At 41.8% G+C, this 9,321-nt stretch overlaps 1 long non-coding RNA gene across 1 annotated transcript; it reads left to right on the forward strand.

Annotated features, from left to right (window-relative positions):
* The first annotated feature begins 5,563 nt into the window (after nt 1–5,563).
* Nucleotides 5,564–8,611, forward strand: LOC115652111. Its single transcript, XR_004000550.1, has 3 exons — nt 5,564–5,732; nt 6,721–6,723; nt 8,602–8,611. It is a non-coding gene; the product is annotated as an uncharacterized LOC115652111 (long non-coding RNA).
* The last annotated feature ends 710 nt before the right edge of the window (nt 8,612–9,321 follow it).

Raw genomic sequence — 9,321 nt, forward strand, 5'->3', positions numbered from 1 at the left:
AATGTTAATATGTCCTTTTGATTCATTAACTATAGTGACAGGAACTGTCTGTTTACATGGTTAACATCTACAAGATATAAGTAAACTCATACAATTAGTATCCCCTCTAATTCTTTAACAATGCAGGTGTGCACTTCAAAGTTCTAGCCTATCTACCATGGAATGGCCTTAATTACCATTTACATACTGTTCTAACATCTCTCTAATGGTTGATTCTGGATCAATTATCCTGCAAGATGCTTAACCCTTTCTGGCCATACATTACACTTTGTATAAGATTTGTTGCAGTTATAGAACAGTGATAGCAACAATGAGTTGTGTGGTCATAGTTTAATCAGATAATGTCACAACAATGTAGAAGGAAGTATTTTTAAAATGAACAGATTCTGGATATTTACTATCCCCATTAACCTACACCAGAAAGACTCCTGAGATAATGGAAAATTTTAAACCTTGTAGGTTAAATTAATTCCTGATGTGATCTTCTATAAAGATAACTTCATGCCTGTGTAAGTCCATTATGTTGTGTGGTTCTCAAATTGCAGAGTTAGATGGCAGAGGTCTTCCCTCCCTCCCTCCCTCCCTCCCCTACACAACCTCTATTAAATATAATTTAATATATAATTTTGATAGCTATGAGACATCCAAAGGAAGATGGGGGGATTGATTCTAGTGATGTGAAAACCTCAACATTGAGTAATTTTTGAATCTGGATTATTACAACAGTTTTTTGGATATGGACGGGCACCTTCTTCACAACTTCAATCTGCAAAACTGTGAAACTAGAACTTCTGATGAGACTTCTTGCTCTAGTCCAGCTAGATCCATCATGAGGAGGAGTTCCTGTGGTAGCTTGCTAAAAGTAAAAGTTAAAAAACCAAAAGCAAACAAAACTTCCTCTTTTATTAAGCCTCAAAATGAATTCTGTGTGAGCTTTAGTGAATTCTGAGGGAAGTGAAAGTCGTTTGATCTGATCCAACTGTCCCTACTAAAATATGTGTTGCCACACCTTGGATAATTTCTCACGTGACAATGTAAATTACACTTCCCTAAAATTGCTTGGCCAGGTGAACCACAAAGGAAGGCTGCTTGGCAGTACTACCATCTGCTGGGGTGCAGCAGTTTTAACTATAGTTGGAGATCCAAAGGAGTCCTGCTGAGAGAAGTTGCTAAGGTGGAGCAGGCAAACTTTTTGGCCTGAGGGCTGCATTGGGTTTTGGAAATTGTATAGAGGGCCAGTTAGGGGAGTGCGGCATGGCCTAGGTCCCTTCCCCATCTGCCCCCTCTCCACTTCTCGCCCTCTGATGGCCTACCCCCAGGACTCCTGTCCCAACCAACTCCCCCTGTTCCCTGATGGCGCCCTGGGACCCCTGCCCCATCCACTCGCCCCACTCCCTGTCCCCTGACTGCCCTGTGCCACCCCAGCCAACCCTCCCCTCCTTCCTGACTGCCCCCCCCGACCTCTGCCCCCATTCAACCCCCCCGTTTCCCACCCTCTGACAGCATTATCCACCACAACCCCGAACTCCCCTGCCCTCTATCTAACCTCCCTGCTCCCTGCCCCCTTACCACGCTTCCTGGAGCACTGGTGACTGGTGGTCTACAGCCATGCCATTGCACAGCACAGACCACTGGGTCAGGCCAGGATCTGCAGCCCCGCCGCCCAGAGCATTGTGCCGGCGGCAGGGTGAGCTGAGGGTGAACAGCAGAGCAGGGGCCTGGGGCTAGCCTCCTGGGCCGGGAGTTCAGGGGCCAGGCAGAAGGGTTCTGTGGGCCAGATGTGGCCTGCAGGCCGTAGTTTGCCCACCTCTGTGCTAAGGTGATGTGATGAATCAGGGCACCTACCTGGTTGCCCTTGCTATGCCTCCTTGGCAACAAGGACTACCCACTTTGGGTAGCACTGGCTCCCTACAGAACATTCAATGTTGGGAGGCTGTGGCCAGTTTCTCACAATCCCCACATTGCACATTCTGCCATCGTGGTGTCCCCCAGGTTTGTGCCAGGAGCAAGTCTAATTATTTTGGAAGATAGCATTGAAATATGTCAACACTTGCTCAGAAGTGAGGAAACTGAGAGTAAAAATACCATCTGAAGCAAGTTTACAGTATGGGCTATAAAAGCATAACTTTAAACATGCTAACAAATGAAAGATAAACACAATAAATGAATTGGAATATTCTAGGGGCCCCACTTTCTTTTTTAACAGTGTGATCATAGAGCACAGAATTCAGGGTACAGCTTCTATCTTTAATCCAAGTGACCTAGAGTTGTGGGGAAATAAGTAGACCAGACAGGCTAGTGGATTACCCAAGGAAAACTCTGGTATTTTTAGTCAAGCAAATAGCTAGTCATCTGTTGTGAAATAAAGAGGATTACTTTTGCCTGAGAGCTCTGTGTTGTGTTTTTCACTGTGGCCGGAATCTGAACCTTACACACTCCAAATTAAGAAAAAAAAATTCCTTTAGTTCGTGCCAGAGCTTTAGTTACAGCAAGAAGGGTTATCTTTGGCTATAATGTTTAATTGAGTTTCTGTCTATCTAGTGTACGCTAAATCACTGACATTTTATATATACAACAAAAAGTGCAATACTGACATCCATATTTTTCTGGTAAGAGTTCTTTCTCTTCAGTAGGTAATCCCCAGCACACACCTGCTAAAGATGCTTTATTTAAAAATAACTAAGTAAAAAAGCCAACTGAGTGTCTGCCCCTCAGATGGGGTTCATACCCCAAAAGCTAACAAGGATGTGTACCTAGGAGGAAGGTGAACTTAGCAGTGAATGGTTTAGGTTTTTCTTGACTAGCTATGAAATTACCTCACTTTAGCCCTTCTAGCAAGAGGATTTTAACTGGATTCCCCTTAAATTTCTAATTTAGGGGACTTGGTGGTTTGGGGGACTGATCATCCTGCCAGTTACATAGAGGAAGGGGGCCAAATTCTACCCCATGGAACAATTTGAAGGAATTGCAGTGTCCTTCCTTCCCCAGTATGTGGTGGATGGACAGGTAGGGACAGAATATGATGGGGCAAACATGGCGTTGCTTTTGTCCATTATTTGTAGATAGGTGGCCAGCATCACTTTTACCTTGTAGCTGGCCCTCCTTCCATATCTGCACAAGACTTGATGTCAAGGGACAGATTGCAGCCAAGCTTTCAATGTCCTCTTATGAGGCGATAATCTGTATAGTGTATTTAACAACAAGAGTTCAAGGTTACATGTACTTTAGACCAAGGGAAAACAAAATCCTGTGCTTTTCCACTAGGTAATTGCCAAAGTTCAAGAGGATCAGAATGAATCTACATTTCAAGGTACGGTTTCATGTTTAAACCTGATATCATTCATGCTCTAAGAGGACTCATAGAACAACCTAAACATTATTGTTGCTGCAGAGCATGGGGCACTGGATTAGTCACAGCTATTTGTGATTTGAAGCAGGGTCTGAATGAATGCTTCCCTGACAGCTAGCTGGGAGGGGAAGAGACTATGGGTGTGTTTATGTGAATACAGTTTGCTCCTGTTCTGTTTACATATTCATCAATTACAGCTGTGTCAAAGGATCAACTTTGGCTGCTGTTGGGTACAAATGACCTTAGTACTGAATGCATGGGTAATGAAATATGGTTACCAATGTTGCAATTATTGTAGGAATACAGGAGAGCAGGACTGTACTTAACCTTTCCCAAATAAGGGGGGGACCAGCACCCTCAGTTGAAAAAATGTTGTTAAGCAGGGGCTCAGATGTCAGAGCCTTGTGAAAGTAAGAGAAATGGGGATAGGAGTCCTGGTCAGAAGGCCGTACAGCCTGGCCCCCACCCACTGGGGTCTTCTCTGGACAGGCTTAACCTATTCTTCCCCATTGTTAGAAGAATAAGCTAAATAGGCTTCATTAGGGGCCTCTTGTTGTTTTAATTGCTCAATCAGAGTTGAAACTAGTTTCTTCTTCTTGGCACTGGTCCTTGAGGCACTGCAATATCAGATCAATGGAGGTCTGTGTTTCTGCCCTGCCTAAGAGTTGAAATCTCTTGAGATGGGGCAGTGTTTCTGCCCAGCCTGCAAAAGAGCTAAAAATCAGAGACTGATGTGTAGAGGTTACTGCAGAGAGGCAGAAGGTGACTAACAGTATCAGGGCGGCCGGCAGAGGGGCATGGCATAGGTAAGATGCCTCTTTATCCCCCAACCCAGGGTGGGAGGTGAACTCTGGAGATGCACCTCTGAACTCTGGGTCTGCACTGACCAAGGACAGCAATTGTGAATAGGGTGCAGAGAAGGGTTGGGCATGTGAAAGGGACTTTTGAGTTGCTGAAGGGAAAAGGGCACTGCCCGATCTACTTGGGGGTGAGTCTTTTACTCATGGTTTATGTTTATGAACCCTGTTTGTGGTGGTTTCCCAAATTAACTCTGAGTTACTTCCTTCCATTTAATAAAAGTTTATTTTCTATACTTGGACTCTGTGCTTGCGGGTGAGGAAGTATTGCCTCTCAGAGGTGCCCAGGAGTGGTGTGTAATTTTCCCAGGTTACTGGGTGGGAGCTCAATTCCTTGTTATATCAATGGAAAAGAACCCCTAGATATAGAACCTGGCCCTGGTTGCTGCTGGCTCCACCTAGCAGAAGGGTTACATAGCTATCTAGGTCCATTACAAGGGGAGCAGGTCAGCTGTACTGAATGTGAGTGAAACATTAATTTTTTATAAAAACATACACTGAAGTATCTGCCCTTAGTGAACTGATGTGCACTATACACAATTTCTACCCCATCTGCCCATGGGATTTTTCATCCTCTTGTTGAATGTGCATGCATATATTGAAACCTGTGCATCTGTCTTCGGGGTTTCACTTACATACACTTGAAATACATACATTTTTAAAGAGATGCATGTGGAAGGCATATTTTGAAAACGTTTCCATTTGTTCTGTTAAGTTCACCTAAGCTTTTTTTTAGCTTGCTCCAATTTTGTTTTTCCAAGTCACTTAGCACCTACTGTTTTTTTAAAAATAACTACAACTCTGTGAATTGCATACAGATTGGATTTGTTCACTTGAGGTGCTATCTCAAGCATCTGAGCACTTGTTAACTCTTATAAGGACCAGGTGATCTTCAAACCATCACCTAACCCCAACCTCTCAGCTGGAAAGCAGCTGACCAGCCACAGATGAAGCTGGGCCAAATGCCCCTAAAAGGCCAGCTACTTGGGGCATAGTTGCACCATGTTTACCCACATTTGAAATAATTTTGGTAAATATCTGATTCCCCCTCCCTTTCCCTTCTCAATGTTGGTCATTAGGAGCAGTGTGAGATTCTCTGTTAATAGGCTTTAAACTATATCTTGTCCTATATTTTTCTTGCCAAGCTGACAGCAAAGAGAGTCTTAAACATCAGTTTTTGCTGTTAGATCATTATGAAATTATTTCATGTATCTAAGTCAGGTGTCAATTTCAGAAGATGATACTGTGGTTCCAGAAAAAGTGTGCTAAAATATGTCTAGCACTGAGTTCCAGTCCAGCATGACTGCCCTGCTTGTGTGCAGGACTGTATTGCCAAAAAAGACACTTTTAAAAAAAAGCTTGCCTCCACAAGTAAGGTGACCAGATTACATGAACAAAATATTGGGACACATAGGGGGCAGGTCCGGAGCGCCGCCGAAGCAAATATATAAGCCAGAATATGGGACAAATGGCTTCCCGACCATACATCCATCGGGACGTGGGACAAACGACTGAATATCGGGACGGTCCTGATTTTATCAGGACATCTGGTCGCCCTATCCAAAAGTAAATCACAAAATTGCAGCAACTAAAACCATATTACTTTTAAACTGATTTTATTCCTCTTTTAAGTTTGAGGACCTTTTTCTCCCTTTTGGCTGGCCAGCTTCTACTCTGCATGTTCCATGTTCATCTACTATGGTGCTGATACCAATCATCATGAAATTTCACCAGAGCTTGGATGTGGCAAGTGCCATTTGATTTTTTTTTAAATGCATACTTATTCAAAGTTATTGCATGAGAAACCTTAAGTTCCAATCTTGCAAACCTGTATCCACATGCAGGTTTACTCAGAGTAGTAAAGTAAAGCATGTGCATAGGTGTTTGAAAGGACTGGGGACTTGAGTATAAAACAGAAAAAATACTCTCCAAAACCATGCCTTATATTTAAGAAATTACATTTAGTAGGCCCCTGTAGACCTGTTCCATTGGTATGATATAGTAGCTGTGACGTCACTGCCATGGTGAAATCACTGATATTTCAAATTAGTGCTATAGATAAAACCATGTTGTAACAGGGTAAAGTTGTGGATGCTTCTGGGACCACTCAGTGCATGTTGTATGGTGAAACTGTCTGGAATTTGTAATTTATCTTTTCTGGTTATCTTAAATGAAGTGCTGTGATTTTAGGACTACATTTTGTCTCACTTGCAAAAACTAAAATTCTCTCTGGGTTTGTTACTTTAAATAGAGCTCATGTCTGCCATCTGGTGTAAGAATGCTAAAACACAGCACTGTGCACTAAGTCAAAAAAATAAACAAGATTTTTCTGAAATTAAATTGCTCTTGCTACAAAATGTAGGAATACAATAACATCAGTGTCCTCCTGCTGCAAAAAAATTCTTGTTCATGAGGTGATGTTTATAAAGTTGCAGCCTAGTTTAAATAATAAAGAAAACCCAGACAGTGGGAGGTTTCCCACCTTCCACTCAAAAAAACAAAAACAAACCAAAGTCTGTAGGAGGTCAATGTTTTGGGGCCTTTCTTGCACCTAATGCAGGCATTCCCATCTGTGTGAAAATGGGTGTAAAACAAAAGTCTGGAGAATGTTGGCTAGAATGTCTAAATGCCTCAGTCCTGCCTAAAGTTTGTTTTAATATAAGATTAAATTTTTATGGAGAGTTAATATTTTTAATTCATAATTTGATTTTATGATGTATGTTAAACATATTGCTCACAGAGCACAAGCCTGCTCCCAGCTGAAGTAAATGGGAATCTCATCACTGACTTTAATAGGAACAGGAAAAGGCCTGAAATGAGCTGGCATGTGTTTTAATCCCATATACAGTGTTAATAGTTTTTCTTTGCTTGTAAAGTAAGTGTGCTGCTCTGTGTGCATCACAACTATTGGGGAAATGAGTTTGTTTTTACTTGAGATGCTCCCTACTCTGCCTTACAGCGTATGTTTTACCGTCTAATTTAAATGTATGCTAATATCACCTAAAAAACACCACCTGCTCATCTTGTCTGTACCTCTGCTTCTGTGCTTCCACTATTCTAAAATGAGCTCTATTTATCCTGCCTTTGCATACATTTCCTGACTCTGTTTTTAGAACCCAATGCTTAACTTAGGTAGTTTGCAAACCACTAGTACTAAACTCTCCTGTCTCTTCCCTCCTTCCCCCCGCGGCAAATATTCAGCTGAGATCATCTTTACAGTTGGAGCTGGGAGGTGCTGAATACTGTTGACTCCCACAGAAGTAAATGAGAGCGTGGTGCCCAGCACCAGGCAAGATCCATGTGCTAGCTCTCCTTGAGCTAGCATACTAAAAATAGCAGTGTGGCTGCTGAAGCACAAGTAGTGGTTCAGGTGGTTGGAGTAGGATCCGAGGGGGTTAGGCTGGATTGTGCTCGGGTGGCCACTTGGTGTGGCTACACCACTGTTTTTAGCCCATTAGCTCAAGATGAGCTAATATATGTATGTCTACCTGAGCTGGGAATCACATCTCCTAGCTGCTGTGTAGATGTACGCTTAGATGGATTCTTCACTCAATAGAGGCACAGCCAAATCCTGCTTATTTACTTCCAGTCAAAGCAGTGGGATTACTTGCATGAATAAGTTTAGCAGGATTTGGCTAGACTGATAATGCACAATTAAACAATGCCTCCCAGTTTTTGTACAAGATTTAGAATCTTCACCAAATTCTAAGCAAAACGTATACATAATTAAATGTAAAATCAATCTATGCAAAATCTAAAAGTAATGAACTAATTGGTGGTACATTCCATGCTTCCTGCTTTTCTTGTGGGGGTGGAGAGGGAGGAGAGGAAATTCACCACCAGATCATGAATATTTTCTCTTCTGACTTAACTAATAAATCATTCAAAGATAACTTTGAACATACTGTGCACTTATTTCTTCATTTTTGAAGATTTTATGCTTTATAATGGCAATACTAACTTACAGTTGACAGATTGAGGCACTGACTTGTCTTTCCTACTAGACAAATAGGTCATATTACTGCGCGAAAACCAATAAATAATACAAAATTCTGGCAAAGGAAAAACAAATCACAAGACTTTGGAGCAAGTTGTGTGTGTGGTGGGGGGAGTGTAGATTTTTTATTTTTATTTTTTTTTAACTGAAAATGATTCCTACCCTGGAGATGTCTTTCCAGAAAATGGACTTAGGAAGGTGCCTATCATATTGGACCTGATTCTGAGAGATCCCTTGAGGACCCGCATCTGGTCAACCAAGTCAATGGGATTTGACAGTCTTCAGTACCTTGCAGAAGCAGTCTCCACATAACATCATATCTTTTCAGATTTATCCCAGTTCTTGTACTGGTTGTACTGTTGCCAGACATTCTGCTCCCCGATGTTCTGCTCCACCAGAGTCACCCTATGCCATCATCTTACACAGAGAGTTTACACTGCTTCAGTCTGCCCTAATTTATATCAGATGAAGATATTAAGTTAAAACAGGTGGGTGGAGCAGCTGGTATGAGAAGTGAGCAGCTGACAACAGGAAAAAAATCAGCAGAGATTGCAATACAAAAATTTGCCTAGGAAACTGCAGATCTCACAATCTGTTTATGAGTGCTGACTGTTCAGTAATTCTTCTAGGTAACAAGTCAGGGAGACTCCTGACTTCCCTGAAAATGGACTATTTAAGACATGCAAAGATCTTGTTAGTTTTGGCTTCGATCTGTTACAATATATCATGTACTCCCATTTATTCTCAGAAGGATTTTTGGCGAATTTCAAAGCTAAATTTAAAAAAATCACTGTAGTTTTTCAGTTGTACTTAATTAAGTGACTGACTTGATGTGTTCTGAAGTACAGATGGTAGTTACATAAAGTTTAGAAGGTGCTGCAGTCACTGTTTATAGTTACACAAAAGTTTGGAGGTTTGTCTCTAATTTCATTTATCGACATGAAGTATGCATCAGTTTGACATACAAATGCCTTTTTATAGAAGGATAATTGATTAACTCTGAGCTCTCCTTAATTTGAGGCAGTGAGGGAGCTTGGAGTGGAATCAATGATCTGGAGCAGGTGTAGGAAGGCGCAAGAGAGTAATTTAAGCAGGGATATCCAGGAAAAATATTTGCA

The sequence above is a fragment of the Gopherus evgoodei genome, chromosome 5 (assembly GCF_007399415.2).
Source record: "Gopherus evgoodei ecotype Sinaloan lineage chromosome 5, rGopEvg1_v1.p, whole genome shotgun sequence".
NCBI lineage: Eukaryota > Metazoa > Chordata > Testudines > Testudinidae > Gopherus > Gopherus evgoodei.